Source organism: Pristiophorus japonicus, chromosome 20 (genome assembly GCF_044704955.1).
Source record: "Pristiophorus japonicus isolate sPriJap1 chromosome 20, sPriJap1.hap1, whole genome shotgun sequence".
In the NCBI taxonomy this organism is placed as follows: domain Eukaryota; kingdom Metazoa; phylum Chordata; class Chondrichthyes; family Pristiophoridae; genus Pristiophorus; species Pristiophorus japonicus.
This window is the reverse complement of record NC_091996.1, coordinates 77997539-78013331: the sequence shown is the minus strand read 5'-3', so window position 1 is coordinate 78013331 and position 15793 is coordinate 77997539. Positions and strand designations below refer to the sequence as shown.

The window sequence follows — 15793 nt, the reverse complement described above, 5'->3', positions numbered from 1 at the left end:
TCAGGTTCCCATCCCCCTGCCAAGCAAGTTTAAACTCTCCCCAACAACACAAGCAAACCCCCACCCCTCCGCCACAAGGATATTGGTTCCGGCTCTGTTGAGGTGCAACCCGTCCGGCTTGTACACGTCCCACCTCCCCCAGAAATGGTCCCAATGCCTCAGGAAACTAAAGCCCTCCTGCCTGCACCATCTCTCCAGCCACATATTCATCTGCTCTATCCTCCTGTTTCTGTACTCACTAGCTCATGGCACCAGCAATGAACCGGAGATTACGACCTTTGAGGTCCTGCTTTTTAATCCCTCTCCTAGCTCCTTAAACTCTGCCTGCAGGACCTCATCCCTCTTTCTACCCATGTCATTGGTCCCGATATGGACCACGACCTCTGGCTATTCACCCTCTCCTCCCAGAATGCCATGCAGCTGCTCAGTGACATCCTTGATCCTGGCATCAGGGAGGCAACATACCATCCTGGAGTCACGTCTGCGGCCACAGAAACGTCTGTCTGCTCCCCTGACTATTATATCCCCGACCACTATCGCTCTTCCATTCTTCTTCCCCCCCCCTCCCCCGCTGCCGCCCCCCCAGAGCCACGATCGCCCTCACCTGTACTCAGAACAGAATACTGGTTGGAGAGCGAGATGGACTCGGGACTCCTGCATTACAAACAAAAAGTTACGAATGCGTGCAATAAAGGTACAGCAGTTATCATGGGCGACTTTAATCTACATATAGATTGGGCTAACCAAACTGGTAGCAATACGGAGGAGGAGAATTTCCTGGAGTGTATTAGGGATGGTTTTCTAGACCAATATGTCGAGGAACCAACTAGAGGGCTGGCCATCCTTGACTGGGTGATGTGTAATCAGAAAGGACTAATTAACAATCTTGTTGTGCGAGGCCCCTTGGGGAAGAGTGACCATAATATGGTAGAATTCTTTATTAAGATGGAGAGTGACACAGTTAATTCAGAGACTAGGGTCCTGAACTTAAGGAAAGGTCACTTCGATGGTATTAGACATCAATTGGCTAAAATAGACTGGCGAATGTTACTTAAAGGGTTGAAGGTGGATAGGCAATGGCAAACATTTAAAGATCACATGGATGAACTTCAACAATTGCATATCCCTGTCTGGAGTAAAAACAAAAAGGGGAAGATGGCTCAACCGTGGCTAACAAGGGAAATTAGGGCTAGTGTTAAATCCAAGCAAGAGGGATATAAATTGGCCAAAAAACGCAGCAAACCTGAGGACTGCGAGAAATTTAGAATTCAGCAGAGGAGGACAAAGGGTTTAATTAGGAGGGGGAAAATAGAGTATGAGAGGAAGCTTGCAGGGAACATAAAAACTAACTGCAAAAGCTTGTATAGATACGTGAAGAGAAAAAGATTAGTGAAGACAAACGTAGGTCCTGCAGTCAGAATCAGGTGAATTTATAATGGGGAACAAAGAAATGGCAGACCAATTGAACAAATATTTTGGTTCTGTCTTCACGAAGGAAGACACAAATAACCTTCCGGAAATACGAGAGGACCGAGGGTCTAGCGAGAAGGAGGAACTGAAGGAAATCCTTATTAGTCAGGAAATTGTGTTAGGGAAATTGATGGGATTGAAGGCCGATAAATCCCCAGGGCCCGATAGTCTGCATCCCAGAGTACTTAAGAAAGTAGCCCTAGAAAAAGTGGATGCATTGGTGATCATTTTCCAACAGTCTATCGACTCTGGATCAGTTCCTATGGACTGGAGGGTAGTGAATGTAACACCACTTTTTACAAAGGGAGGGAGAGAGAAGACGGTGAATTATAGGGCCCAAGTTTCCACAAGAAAAAAAACGGGCGCCCCTCCAAGCTGGGCGCCCGTTTTTCGCGCCTAAAACGGCGCCTAAAAAAATTCTCGGTATTCTCCACCTACTTACAGGTCTTCTGGCCCTCGGCGCAGTCAGCACGAGCTGTGGGGGGGGCGGAGCCAGGTCCCGGCGCTGAAAACAGTGCCGGGACCTCTGCACATGCGCGCTACAGTCGGCACGCAAGTGCAGTAGCTCCAGGCGCCGAACTGTGTGGGAGGGGCCCGAAGCACGCAGCCCCTAGCACTGGGGCTGCGTGAATGAGGCTCCTCCCACGGCCAGCTCCTGCTCCCCGCCCGACCAGACCCGACACTCGCTTCCCCCCCCACCCCCGCCGACCAGACGCCCCCTCCCCCCGCCGACCCGACACCCACCCACCACCCCCCCGACCAGACACCCGCTCCCCCCCACCCCCGCCGACCAGACCCGACCCCCGCGCCCCCCCCCCGCCAACCAGACACCCACCCCCCAACCCCCCGACCCGAGACCCGCTCCCCCCCACCCCCGCCGACCAGACCCGACCCAACACCCGCTCCCCCCCCACCCCGACCCGACACTTGCTCCCCGCCCCGAGACCCGCTCCCCCCCCGCCCCGAGACCCGCTCCCCCCCCGACCCGCGCTCCTGTTCCCCGACCCGACCCCGCCCCCCGCTCTCTCTCCTCACCCCCCCCCCGCTCTCTCTCCTCACCCCCCCCCCGCTCTCTCTCCTCACCCCCCCCCCGCTCTCTCTCCTCACACCCCCCATGCTCTCTCCCTCTCTCCCTCTCTCCCTCTCTCCCTCTCTCCCTCTCTCCCTCTCTCCCTCTCTCCCTCTCTCCCTCTCTCCCTCTCTCCCAGCGGCACGAACGGCTGCAGAATTCTCCCTGGCTGAAGCACTTTCACACAGGTAGGAAGATGGTTTATTTAATCTTTTCTTGGCTTATAAATGTTTATTCAGGTTGGATTTATTTGTATAATATTTGTAGAAGTATAAATAAGGATTTATTGTCAAATTTAATGAGTTCCCTTCCCCCCCACCTCGTTCTGGACGCCTAATTTGTAACCTGCGCCTGATTTTTTAATGTGTAGAACAGGTTTTTTCACTTCTACAAAAATCTTCACTGGCTCCATTCTACTTTAGTTTGGAGTACGTTTTCACTGTGGAAACTTTCAAATCAGGCGTCAGTGGCCGGACACGCCCCCTTTTGAAGAAAAAATTCTGTTCTAAACTAGAACTGTTCTACTTGACTAGAACTGCAGAAAAAAAAATGAGGAGAATTGCGATTTCTAAAATAGTCCGTTCTCCACCAGTTGCTCCTAAAAATCAGGCGCGAATCATGTGGAAACTTGGGCCCATAGACTGGTTAGCCTGACATCAGTAGTGGGGAAAATGTTGGAATCAATTACTAAAGATGAAATAGCAGCGCATTTGGAAAGCAGTGACAGGATCGGTCCAAGTCAGCATGGATTTATGAAAGGGAAATCCTGCTTGACAAATCTTCTGGAATTTTGGGGGATGTGGCTAGTAGAGTGGACAAGGGAAAACCAGTGGATGTGGTGTATTTGGACTTTCAAAGGGCTTTTGACAAGGTCCACACAAGAGATTGGTGTGCAAAATTAAAGCAAATGGTATTGGGTGTGGTGTATTGATGTGGCTAGAGAACTGGTTGACAGACGGGAAGCAGAGCATCGTGACGAACGGGTCCTTTTCAGAATGGCGAGCAGTGACTAGTGGGGTGTCGCAGGGCTCAGTGCTGGGACCCCAGCTATTTACAATATACATCAATGATTTGAATGAAGGAATTGAGTGTAATATCTCCAAGTTTGCAGATGACACTAAACTGGGTGGCGGTGTGAGCTGTGAGGAGGACGCGAAGAGGCTGCAGGGTGACTTGGACAGGTTAGGCGAATGGGCAAATGCATGGCTGATGCAGTATAATGTGAATAAGTGTGAGGTTATCCACCTTAGTGGTAAAAACATGAAGGCAGATTATTATCTGAATGGTGACAGATTAGGAAAAGGGGAGGTGCAACGAGACCTGGGTGTCATGGTACATCAGTCATTGAAAGTTGGCACACAGGTACAGCAGGCGGTGAAGAAGGTAAGTGACATATAAAAGGCCCGGCAGCAATTCGTGAGGCCAGCTGGTGCAGCAGGGTGAGAAGGCAAAAAAGTAGAAAGAAATCGAAAGGTGACGTCACAGTCAAGGGGGTAAGTGATTGGTAAGTAGTTTTTCTTTTTATTTTCTTTATTAGTAAGTAACCTTTTAGCATTGTTATTGCTAAATTCAGTTTATCTAAGGGTTAAGTCATAGCAGGAGAGCTCGGACACATGTTATGCTCCTCCTGTACGATGTGGGAAGTCAGGGACGCTTCCGGTGTCCCTGACGACTACGTGTGCGGGAAGTACGTCCACCTGCAGCTCCTGACGGGACCGCACTGTGGCACTGGAGCTGTGGGTGGATGTACTCTGGAGCATTCACGATGCTGAGAATGACGTGAAGAGCACGTTTAGTGAGTTGGTCTTACCGCAGGTAAAGGGTACACAGCCAGATAGGGAATGGCTGACCAACAGGAAGAGCAGTGCAAGGAAGGTAGTGCAGGGGTCCCCTGTGGTTACCCCCCTGCAAAACAGATACACCGCTTTAGGTACTGTTGGGGGGGGGGGGGGGGGGGGGGGATGACTTATCAGGGGAGGGCAGCAAAGTTCATGGCACCGTGGGTGGCTCTGCTGCTCAGGAGGGCAGGAAAAAGAGTGGGAGAGCTATAGTGATAGGGGATTCAATTGTAAGGCGAATAGATAGACGTTTCTGCGGCCGCAACCGACACTCCAGGATGGTATGTTGCCTCCCTGGTGCAAGGATCAAGGATGTCTCGGAGCGGGTGCAGGGCATTCTGAAAAGGGAGGGTGAACAGCCAGTTGTCGTGGTGCATATAGGTACCAATAATATAGGTTAAAAACAGGATGAGGTCCTACGAGACGAATTTAGGGAGCAAGGAGCAAAATTAACAAGTAGGAACTCAAAAGTAGTAATCTCAGGATTGCTACCAGTGCCACGTGCTAGTCAAGGTAGGAATCGCAGGATAGCTCAGATGAATACATGGCTTGAGGAGTGGTGCAGAAGGGAGGGATTCAAATTCCTGGGACATTGGAACCGGTTCTGGGGGAGGTGGGACCAGTACAAACCGGACGGTCTGCACCTGGGCAGGACTGGAACCAATGTACTAGGGGGAATGTTTGCTAGTGCTGTTGGGGAGGAGTTAAACTAATATGGCAGGGGGATGGGAACCTATGCAGGGAGACAGAGGGAAGTGGAATGGGGACAGAAGCAAAAGATAGAAAGAAGAAAAGTAAAAGTGGAGGGCAGAGAAACTCAAGGAAAAAAGCAAAAAGGGTCAAAGTACAGCAAAATTCTAAAGTGGCAAAGTGTGTTAAGAAAGACAAGCCTGAAGGCTCTGTGCCTCAATGCGAGGAGTATGCGGAATAAGGTGGACAAATTAACTGCGCAGATAGCAGTTAACGGGTATGATGCAATTGACATCACGGAGACGTGGCTCCAGGGTGACCAAGGCTGGGAACTCAACATCCAGGGGTTTTCAACATTTAGGAAGGTTAGACAGATAGGAAAAGGAGGCAATGCTGGTTAAAGAGGAAATTAATGCAATAGTAAGAAAGTACATTAGGTTGGATGATGTGGAATCGGTATGGGTGGAGCTATAGAATACCAAAGGGCAGAAAACGCAAGTGGGAGATGTGTACAGACCACCAAACAGTAATAGTAAGGTTGGGGACAGCATCACAAAAGAAATTAGGGATGCATGCAATAAAGGTACAGCAGTTATCATGGGTGACTTCAATCTACATATAGACTGGGCTAACCAAACTGGTAGCAATGCGGTGGAGGAGGATTTCCTGGAGTGTCTTTGGGATGGTTTTCTAGACCAATTTGTTGAGGAACCAACTAGGGAGCTGGCCATCCCAGACTGGGTGATGTGAAATGAGAAAGGACTAATTAGCAATCTTGTTGTGCGAGGCCCCTTGCGGAAGAGTGACCATAAGATGGGAGAATTCTTTAATAAGATGGAGAGTGACACAGTTAATTCAGAAACTAGGGTCCTGAATTTAAGGAAAGGTAACTTTGATGGTTTGAGGCGTGAATTGGCTAGAATAGACTGGCAAAGGATACTTAAAGGGTTGACAGTGGAGAGACAATGGCAAACATTTAAAGATGAACTTCAGCAATTGTACATCCCTGTATGGAGTAAAAATAAAATGAGGAAGGTGACTCAACCGTGGCTAACAAGGGAAATAAAGGATAGTGTTAAATCCAAGGAAGAGGCATATGAAATTGGCCAGAAAAAGCAGCAAACCTGAGGACTGGGAGAAATTTCTAATTCAGCAGGAGGACAAAGGGTTTAATTAAGAGGGGGAAAATAGATTACGAGAAGAAGCTTGCTGGGAACATGAAAACTGACTGCAAAAGCTTCTATAGATATGTGAAGAGAAAAAGATTAGTGAAGACAAACGTAGGTCCCTTGCAGTCGGATTTAGGTGAATTTATAATGGGGAACAAAGAAATGGCAGATCAATTGAACCAATACTTCAGTTCTGTCTTCACGAAGGAAGACACAAATAACTTTCCGGAGGTACTAGGGGACTGAGGGTTTAGTGAAAAGGAAGAACTGAAGGATATCCTTATTAGGCAGGAAATTGTGTTCGGGAAATTGATGGGATTGAAGGTTGATAAATCCCCGGGGCCTGGTACTCTGCATCCCAGAGTACTTAAGGAAGTGGCCCTAGAAATAGTGGATGCATTGGTGATCATTTTCCAACAGTCTATCGACTCTGGATCAGTTCCTATGGACTGGAGGGTAGCTAATGTAACACCACTTTTTAAAAAGGGAGGAAGAGAGAAAGTGGGTAATTATAGACCGGTTAGCCTGACATCAGTAGTGGGGAAAATATTGGAATCAATTATTAAGGATGAAATAGCAGCACATTTGGAAAACAGTGACAGGATCGGTCCAAATCAGCATGGATTTATGAAAGGGAAATCATGCTTGACAAACCTTCTGGCATTTTTTGAGGATGCAACTAGTAGAGTGGACAAGGGAGAACCAGTGGAAGTGGTGTATTTGGACTTTCAAAAGGCTTTTTGACAAGGTCCCACACAAGAGATTGGTGTGCAAAGTCAAAGCACATGGTACTGGGGGTAATATACTGACGTGGATAGAGAACTGGTTGGCAGACAGGAAGCAGAGAGTCGGGATAAACGGGTCCTTTTCAGAATGGCAGGCAGTGATTAGTGGAGTGTCGCAGGGCTCAGTGCTGGGACCCCAGCTCTTTACAATATACATCAATGATTTAGATGAAAGAATTGAGTGTAATATCTCCAAGTTTGCAGATGACATTAAACTGGGTGGCGGTGTGAGCTGTGAAGGGGACGCTAAGAGGCTGCAGGGTGACTTGGACAGGTTAGATGAGTGGGGGCAAAAACGCAAAGACAGAATATTATCTGAATGGCAGCAGATTAGGAAAAGGGGAGGTGCAACGAGACCTGGGTGTCATGGTTCATCAGTCATTGAAAGTTGGCATACAGGTACAGCAGGCGGTGAAGGCGGCAAATGCTATGTTGGCCTTCATAGCTAGGGGAGTTGAGTATAGGAGCAGGGAGGTCTTACTGCAGTTGTACAGGGCCTTGGTGAGGCCTCACCTGGAATATTGTGTTCAGTTTTGGTCTCCTAATCTGAGAAAGGACGGTCTTGCTATTGAGAGAGTGCAGCGAAGGTTCACCAGACTGATTCCCGGGATGGCTGGACTGACATATGAGGAGAGACTGGATCAACTGGTCCTTTATACAGTGGAGTTTAGAAGGATAAGAGGGGATCTCATGGAAACATATCAGATTCTGACGGGACGGGACGGGACAGCTTAGATGCGGGTAGAATGTTCCCGATGTTGGGGAAGTCCAGAACCAGAGGACACAGTCTTAGGATAAGGGGTAGGTCATTTAGGACTGAGTTGAGGAGAAACTTTTTCACTCGGAGAGTTGTTAACCTGTGGAATTCCCTGCCGCAGAGAGTTGTTGAAGCCAGTTCATTGGATATATTCAAGAGGGAGTTAGATATGGCTCTTACAGCTAAGGGGATCAAGGGATATGGAGAGAAAGCAGGAAAGGGGTACTGAGGTGAATAATCAGCCATGATCTTATTGAATGGTGGTGCAGGCTCGAATGGCCGAATGGCCTACTCCTGCTACTATTTTCTATGTTTCAAGCATAACCTCCTTGCTCGTATTCTATGCCTTGGCTAATAAATTCTAGTATCCCATATGCCTTCTTAAGCACTTTATCTACCTGTCCTGCTACTTTCAGGGATTTGTGGACGTACACTCCAAGGTCTCTCTGTTCCTCTACACGTCTCAGTGTCCTACCATCTATTGTGTATTCCCTTTCCTTGTTGGCCCTCACCAGATGCATTACCTCACACTTCTGCGGATTGAATTCCATTTGCCCCTGTTCTGTCACTCGATAGGTCCATTGATACCTTCCTGCAGTCTACAGCTTTCTTTTACATTATCAACCACATGGCCAATTTTCGTATCATCTGCAAACGTCGTAGTCATACCCCCCACATTCAAGTCTAAATCACTGATGTATACCAGAAAAAGCAAGGGATCTAGTACTGAGCCCTGTGGAACCCCACTGGAAACAGCCTTCCAGTCACAAACACCCATTGACCTTTAACCTTTGCTTCCTACCTCAGCCAATTTTGGATCCAAGTTGTCACTTTGCCCTGGATCCCGTGGGCTGTTACTTTCATGACCAGTCTGCCATGTGGGACCTTATCAAAAGCCTTGCTAAAATCCACAGACACGACATCAAACACAACACCGTCATCGACCCTCCGTGCGACCTCCTCAAAAAATTCAATCAGGTTTGTCAGACACGACCCTCCATTAACCAATCCGTGCTGACTGTCACTGATCAATCCGGGTCTTTCTGAATGAAGATTTATCCTGTCCCTCAGAATTTTTCCCAACAACTGAAAGTCCAAATTGGGGGAACTGAATCTTATTTTGTCATCCCATCGAGATTGGGGCCAGAGGGACAATAAATAATATCAATAAATAAATTATTTTAAAAATCGGTGATCAGACCTGCAGTATGTACAATATAGAAGCTGACCAAAATCAGGCCGTTTGGTTTGGATTTGGAGACTAAAACCGAACAAACCCTCAGTGGAGACTCGCCCCCCATTTAGTAAACTCCAGAAGATATTTTGTCCGGTGATTTCTATTAATTGAATGTTGTAACTGACGGGTTCAATTAATGTTTATTTTCTAAATGCAGCTCTGGACCCTCAGACTGAGCATTAATCCGGCCCGGGTGATTGACGACAGCTCCGGACCAATAGGAGGAGCGGGGGCGGGGCTGGAGGACCGAGCAGGCGGTTGGTCCTCCAACCAATCAGTGTGAGGCAGGGCTTGTGGCAGCCAATGGGTGGGGGGCTGCAGCCAGATCTCCCTCATTGGCTGAAACTCTACCCCATTGTTGAAGTTGATTTCTCCAAACTCCAGGAGGAAACTGGACCTTTGTGTTGTGGCTTTAAACAGATGGAACCCTGTGGGGTGGAGCAAACATTGCAACGTTTGGGAGTGAAATGGATTCATTCAGGACAGACAGCAGGGATTATTTCAGGAAGTAACACAGTGCAGTGAGAAAGGAAATGCAGGGGATGTTGTGTAGATGGATTGTCAAAGGTGTTTGATATGGTGCCGGACAGGAGGCTTGTTGATCAAATTAAGGCTCACGGTGTTGTATGTGGAGAAAAAGTCAGACTGAACACTGTGAGCTCAAAGTAAAGTGTGACTTTAAGTCTTTTAATGCAGGTCTCCAGAGTACCTCGTCATCCTGTGAAGCCTCCTTAAATACCTGTGCTCCCAAGGGATTATGGGATCCCTTGGGACTCCAGGGGATGAGCCCTCTGGTGGCTGTAAAGACAACTCCACATACATAACACTTCCGCCCCCACCCCCGCCCAAAATCAATAGTGTAACTATTTACAAGGTGAGTCGATCTGGGGCCCTTCTTGCCCTGGTTGATCGGCTCGGTGTGAAAGCTGGTGTTGTTGAATCATTTGTTGGGCCCTCGCTGGGCTGCTGTGCAGCTGGCCTTGCTGGGCTGCCTGGTGTGTTGGACCCAGCAGGGCTGCTGTGGATGATGGGTTCTGCTTCGTGGTCAACCGTGGTGCCGGTTGCCACTGGTGTGTGTGTTGGGGGATCAAAAAAGGTAGGGTCCAAGGTGGGTTGCTCAGGATAGTCCGTGAATCTGAGTTTGATTTGGTCCAAGTGTTTACGGTGAATGAGCCTATTTGAAAGTTTGACCCGAAACACTCTGCTCCCCTCTTTGGCCACGACGGTGCTTGGGACCTTGTCCATAATTTAATACAAATACAGGATCATTGATTTCAATCTTGCGTGACACATTTGCGCTATTATGGTATGCACTTTGTTGAAGCTGCCTGCTCTCTACCTGTTCACGCAGATCAGGGTAAACTAATGAGAGCCTTGTCTTAAGTGCTCTTTTCATGAGCAGTTCAGCAGCTGGGATCCCAGTGAGTGAGTGGGGTCTCGTGCGGTAGCTAAGCAGGACTCGAGATAGGCGAGTCTGCAGTGAGCCTTCAGTTACCCTCTTCAAGCCTTGCTTGATGGTTTGCACTGCTCTCTCTGCCTGACCATTGGACGCTGGTTTAAACGGGGCAGATGTGACATGTTTGATCCCGTTATGAGTCATGAATTCTTTGAACTCAGCACTGGTAAAACATGGCCCGTTGTCGCTCACCAGGACAACGGGTAAGCCATGTGTGGCAAACATGGACCGCAGGCTTTCTGTAGTGGCAGCGGACATGCTAGCCGACATTATCTCACATTCAATCTACTTGGAGTACATGTCTACAACCACAAGGAACATTTTACCCAAGAACGGGCCTGCATAGTCGACGTGTACCCAAGACCATAAACTTAGCGGCACCTCCCTGGGTATATTGCTTAGCAGCGAGCATGTATTACATCTGTGAACGCAGGACTCAAAGTCCGCATCGATACCGGGCCACCACACGTGGGATCCGGCTATCGCTTTCATCATTATGATGCCTGGGTGGGTACTGTGGAGGTCATTGATAAAGGTGTCTCTGCCCTTCTTGGGGACCACTACTCGATTGCCCCACAGAAGGCAATCTGCCTGTATAGACATTTCATCCTTGCGCCGCTGGAACGGCTTTATCTCTTCCTGCATTTCCACTGGGACACTGGACCAGCTCCCGTGAAGCACACAGCTTTTGAATAGAGATAATTAGGGGTCCTGGCTTGTCCAGGTTTTGATCTGCCGGGCAGTGACGGGTGATTGCTCACTCTCAAATGCTTCCATAACCATGGCTAGATCTGCGGGCTGCGCCATTTCCACCCCCGTGGTGGGCAATGGCAGCCTACTGAGAGCATCGGCACAGTTTTCTGTGCCTGGCCTGTGGCGGATGACGTAGTTGTATGCGGACAACGTAAGCGCCCATCTCTGGATGCGGGCCGATGTGTTGGTATTTATCCCTTTACTCTCGGAAAACAGGAATATAAGTGGCTTAAGGTCAGTTTCTAATTCGAATTTTAGCCCAAACAGGTATTGATGCATTTTCTTTATCTCATAGACACACGCTAACGCTTCTTTTTCAATCATGCTGTGGGCTCTCTCAGCCTTAGACAGACTCCTGGATGCATAAGCAACCAGTTGCAGTTTCCCTAAAGCATTATCTTGTTGCAATACACACCCGACGCCATAGGACGACGTATCACATGCTAGTACCAAACACTTACATGGATCATACAACACAAGCAATTTGTTTGAGCATAACAATTTTCTCACTTTTACAAAGGCATTTTCTTGGCTTTTGCCCCAAACCCATTCGCGCCCTTTTCGTAGTAAGACATGTGATTCTAGCAGTGTGCTGAGACCTGGTAAGAAGTTACCAAAGTAGTTCAAGAGTCCCAGAAACGATCGCAGCTCCGTCATGTTCTGTGGCCTCGGTGCGTTCTCGATTGCCTCCGTCTTCGCGTTGGTGGGCCTGATGCCGTCCACCGCAATCCTCCTTCCCAAGAACTCCACTACAGGCACCAGGAAAACGCACTTCAAGCATTTTAACCTGAGCCCCACGCGGTTGAGTCGACTCAGAACCTCCTCCAGGTTCTGCAGGTGCTTGACTGTGTTCCGACCTGTGACTAAGGGGTCGTCCTGGAAGACCACGGTATGAGGGACCAACTTCAATAAACTTTCCATGTTTCTCTGGAATATCTCCGCCGCTGATCGGATTCCAAATGGGCATCTGTTATAAACAAAGAGACCTTTTTGCGTGTTGATGCAGGGAAGGGCCTTCGATGATTCCTCCAGTTCCTGCGTCATGTAGGCTGAAGTCAGATCCAGCTTTGTGAATGTCTTTCCTCCTGCCAGCGTTGCAAAGAGGTCGTCGGCTTTTGGTAGTGGGTATTGGTCCTGCAGGGAGAAACGATTGATAGTTACTTTGTAATCGCCACAGATTCTGATGGTGCCATCTCCCTTGAGGACTGAGACGATAGGACTGGCCCACTCGCTGAACTCGATCAGTGAAACGATGCCCTCTCGTTGCAGCCGGTCTAGCTCGATCTCTACCCTTTCTCTCATCATGTACGGTACTGCTCTCGCCTGGTGATGGATGGGTCACGCTCCTGGAATTAGGTGGATCTGCACTTTTGCTCCTTGGAATTTCCCAATGCCTGGTTCGAACAGCGAAGGAAATTTGTTTAAGACCTGGGCACACGAAGTGTTATCAGCGGGTGATAGCGTTCGGACGTCATCCCAGTTTCAGTGTATCTTTCCCAGCCAGATCCTGCCGAGCAGCGTGGGACCATTGCCCGGTACCACCCAGAGTGGTAGCTTGTGCACTGCTCTATCGTAGGAGACCTTTAGGGTAGCACTGCCAATTACAGGAATCAATTCTTTCATGTAAGTTCTTAGTTACGTGCGAACTGGAGTTAAGACTGGTCTAGAGGCCTTGTTGCACCACAACCTTTCGAAAGTCTTTTTGCCCATGATGGACTGGCTCGTCCTTGTGTCCAGCTCCATTGACACTGGGAGTCCATTTAGTTCAACATTCAGCATAACCGGGGGACAGTTCGTGGTGAATGTGTGCACCCCATGTACCTCTGCCTCCTCGGTCTGAAGCTCTGGTTCGTAGAAACATAGAAAATAGGTGCAGGAGTAGGCCATTCGGCCCTTCTAGCCTGCACTGCCATTCAATGAGTTCATGGCTGAACATGCAACTTCAGTTCCCCATTCCTGCTTTCTTGCCATACCCCTTGATCGCCTTAGTAGTAAGGACTACAACTAACTCCTTTTTGATTATATTTAGTGAATTGGCCTCAACAACTTTCTGTGGTAGAGAATTCCACAGGTTCACCACTCTCTGGGTGAAGAAGTTTCTCCTCATCTCGGTCCTAAATGGCTTACCCCTTATCCTGAGACTGTGACCCCTGGTTCTGGACTTCCCCAACATTGTGAACATTCTTCCTGCATCTAACCTGTCTAAACCCATCAGAATTTTAAACGTTTCTATAAGGTCCCCTCTCATTCTTCTGAACTCCAGTGAATACAAGCCCAGTTGATTTAGTCTTTCTTGATAGGTCAGTGCCGCCATCCCGGGAATCAGTCTGGTGAACCTTCGCTGCACTCCCTCAATAACAATAATGTCCTTCCTCAGGTTAGGAGACCAAAACTGTACACAATACTCCAGGTGTGGCCTCACCAAGGCCCTGTACAACTACAGCAACACCTCCCTGCCCCTGTACTCAAATCCCCTCGCTGTGAAGGCCAACATGCCATTTGCTTTCTTAACCGCCTGCTGTACCTGCATGCCAACCTTCAATGACTGATGTACCATAACACCCAGGTCTCGTTGCACCTCCCCTTTTCCTAATCTGTCACCATTCAGATAATAGTCTGTCTCTCTGTTTTTACCACCAAAATGGACAACCTCCCATTTATCCACATTATACTTCATCTGCCATGCATTTGCCCACTCACCTAACCTATCCAAGTCGCTCTGCAGCCTCATAGCATCCTCCTCGCAGCTCACACTGCCACCCAACTTAGTGTCATCCGCAAATTTGGAGATACTACATTTAATCCCCTCGTCTAAATCATTAATATACAGTGTAAACAGCTGGGGCCCCAGCACAGAACCTTGCGATACCCCACTAGTCACTTCCTGCCATTCTGAAAAGTACCCATTTACTCCTACTCTTTGCTTCCTGTCTGCCAACCATTTCTCAATCCATGTCAGCACACTACGCCCAATCCCATGTGCTTTAACTTTGCACATTAATCTCTTGTGTGGAACCTTGTCGAAAGCCTTCTGAAAGTCCAAATATATCACATCAAATGGTTCTCCCTTGTCCACTCTACTGGAAACATCCTCAAAAAATTCCAGAAGATTTGTCAAGCATAATTTTCCTTTCACAAATCCATGCTGACTTGGACCTATCATGTCACCTCTTTCCAAATGCGCTGCTATGACATCCTTAATAATTGATTCCATCATCTTACCCACTACCGATGTCAGGCTGACCGGTCTATAATTCCCTGTTTTCTCTCTCCCTCCTTTTTTAAAAAGTGGGGTTACATTGGCTACCCTCCACTCGATAGGAACTGATCCAGAGTCAATGGAATGTTGGAAAATGACTGTCAATGCATCCGCTATTTCCAAGGCCACCTCCTTAAGTACTCTGGGATGCAGTCCATCAGGCCCTGGAGATTTATTGGCCTTCAATCCCATCAATTTCCCCAACACAATTTCCCGACTAATAAGGATTTCCCTCAGTTCCTCCTCCTTACTAGACCCTCTGACCCTTCTTATATCCGGAATGTTGTTAGTGTCCTCCTCAGTGAATACCGAACCAAAGTACTTGTTCAATTGGTCTGCCATTTCTTTGTTCCCCGTTATGACTTCCCCTGATTCTGACTGCAGGGGACCTACATTTGTCTTTACTAACCTTTTTCTCTTTACATATCTATCGAAACTTTTGCAATCCGTCTTAATGTTCCCTGCAAGCTTCTTCTCGTACTCCATTTTCCCTGCCCTAATCAAACCCTTTATCCTCCTCTGCTGAGTTCTAAATTTCTCCCAGTCCCCGGGTTCGCTGCTATTTCTGGCCAATTTGTATGCCACTTCTTTGGCTTTAATACTATCCCTGATTTCCCTTGATAGCCATGTTTGACCCACCTTTGCTTTTTTATGTTTATGCCAGACAGGGATGTACAATTGTTGTAGTTCATCCATGCGGTCTCTAAATGTATGCCATTGCCCATCCACAGTCAACCCCTCAAGTATCATTCGCCAATCTATCCTAGCCAATTCACGCCTCATACCTTCAAAGTTAGCCTTCTTTAAGTTCTGGACCATGGTCTCTGAATTAACTGTTTCATTCTCCATTCTAATGCAGAATTCCACCATATTATGGTCACTCTTCCCCAAGGGGCCTCGCACAACGAGATTGCTAATTAATCCTCTCTCATTACACAACACCCAGTCTAAGATGGCCTCTCCCCTAGTTGGTTCCTCGACATATTGGTCTAGAAAACCATCCCTTATGCACTCCAGGAAATCCTCCTCCACCATATTGCTTCCAGTTTGGTTAGCCCAATCTATGTGCATATTAAAGTCACCCATTATAACTGCTGCATCCTTATTGCATGCACCCATAATTTCTTGTTTGATGCCCTCCCCAACATCACTACTACTGTTTGGAGGTCTGTACACAACTCCCACTAATGTTCTTTGCCCTTTGGTGTTCTGCAGCTCTACCCATATAGATTCCACATCATTCAAGCTAATGTCATTCCTAACTATTGTATTAATCTCCTCTTTAACCAGCAATGCTACCCCACCTCCTT

At 48.0% G+C, this 15793-nt stretch overlaps 1 long non-coding RNA gene and 1 pseudogene across 1 annotated transcript in view; one reads left to right on the top strand and one right to left on the bottom strand.

Moving 5' to 3' along the window:
- Window positions 1-15793, top strand: part of LOC139232625 (uncharacterized) — a 973018-nt gene that overhangs the window by 147915 nt on the left and 809310 nt on the right. The window lies entirely within an intron of this gene.
- The window catches only part of LOC139233051 (zinc finger protein 271-like), a 55457-nt pseudogene that overhangs the window by 13536 nt on the left and 26128 nt on the right, over window positions 1-15793 (bottom strand).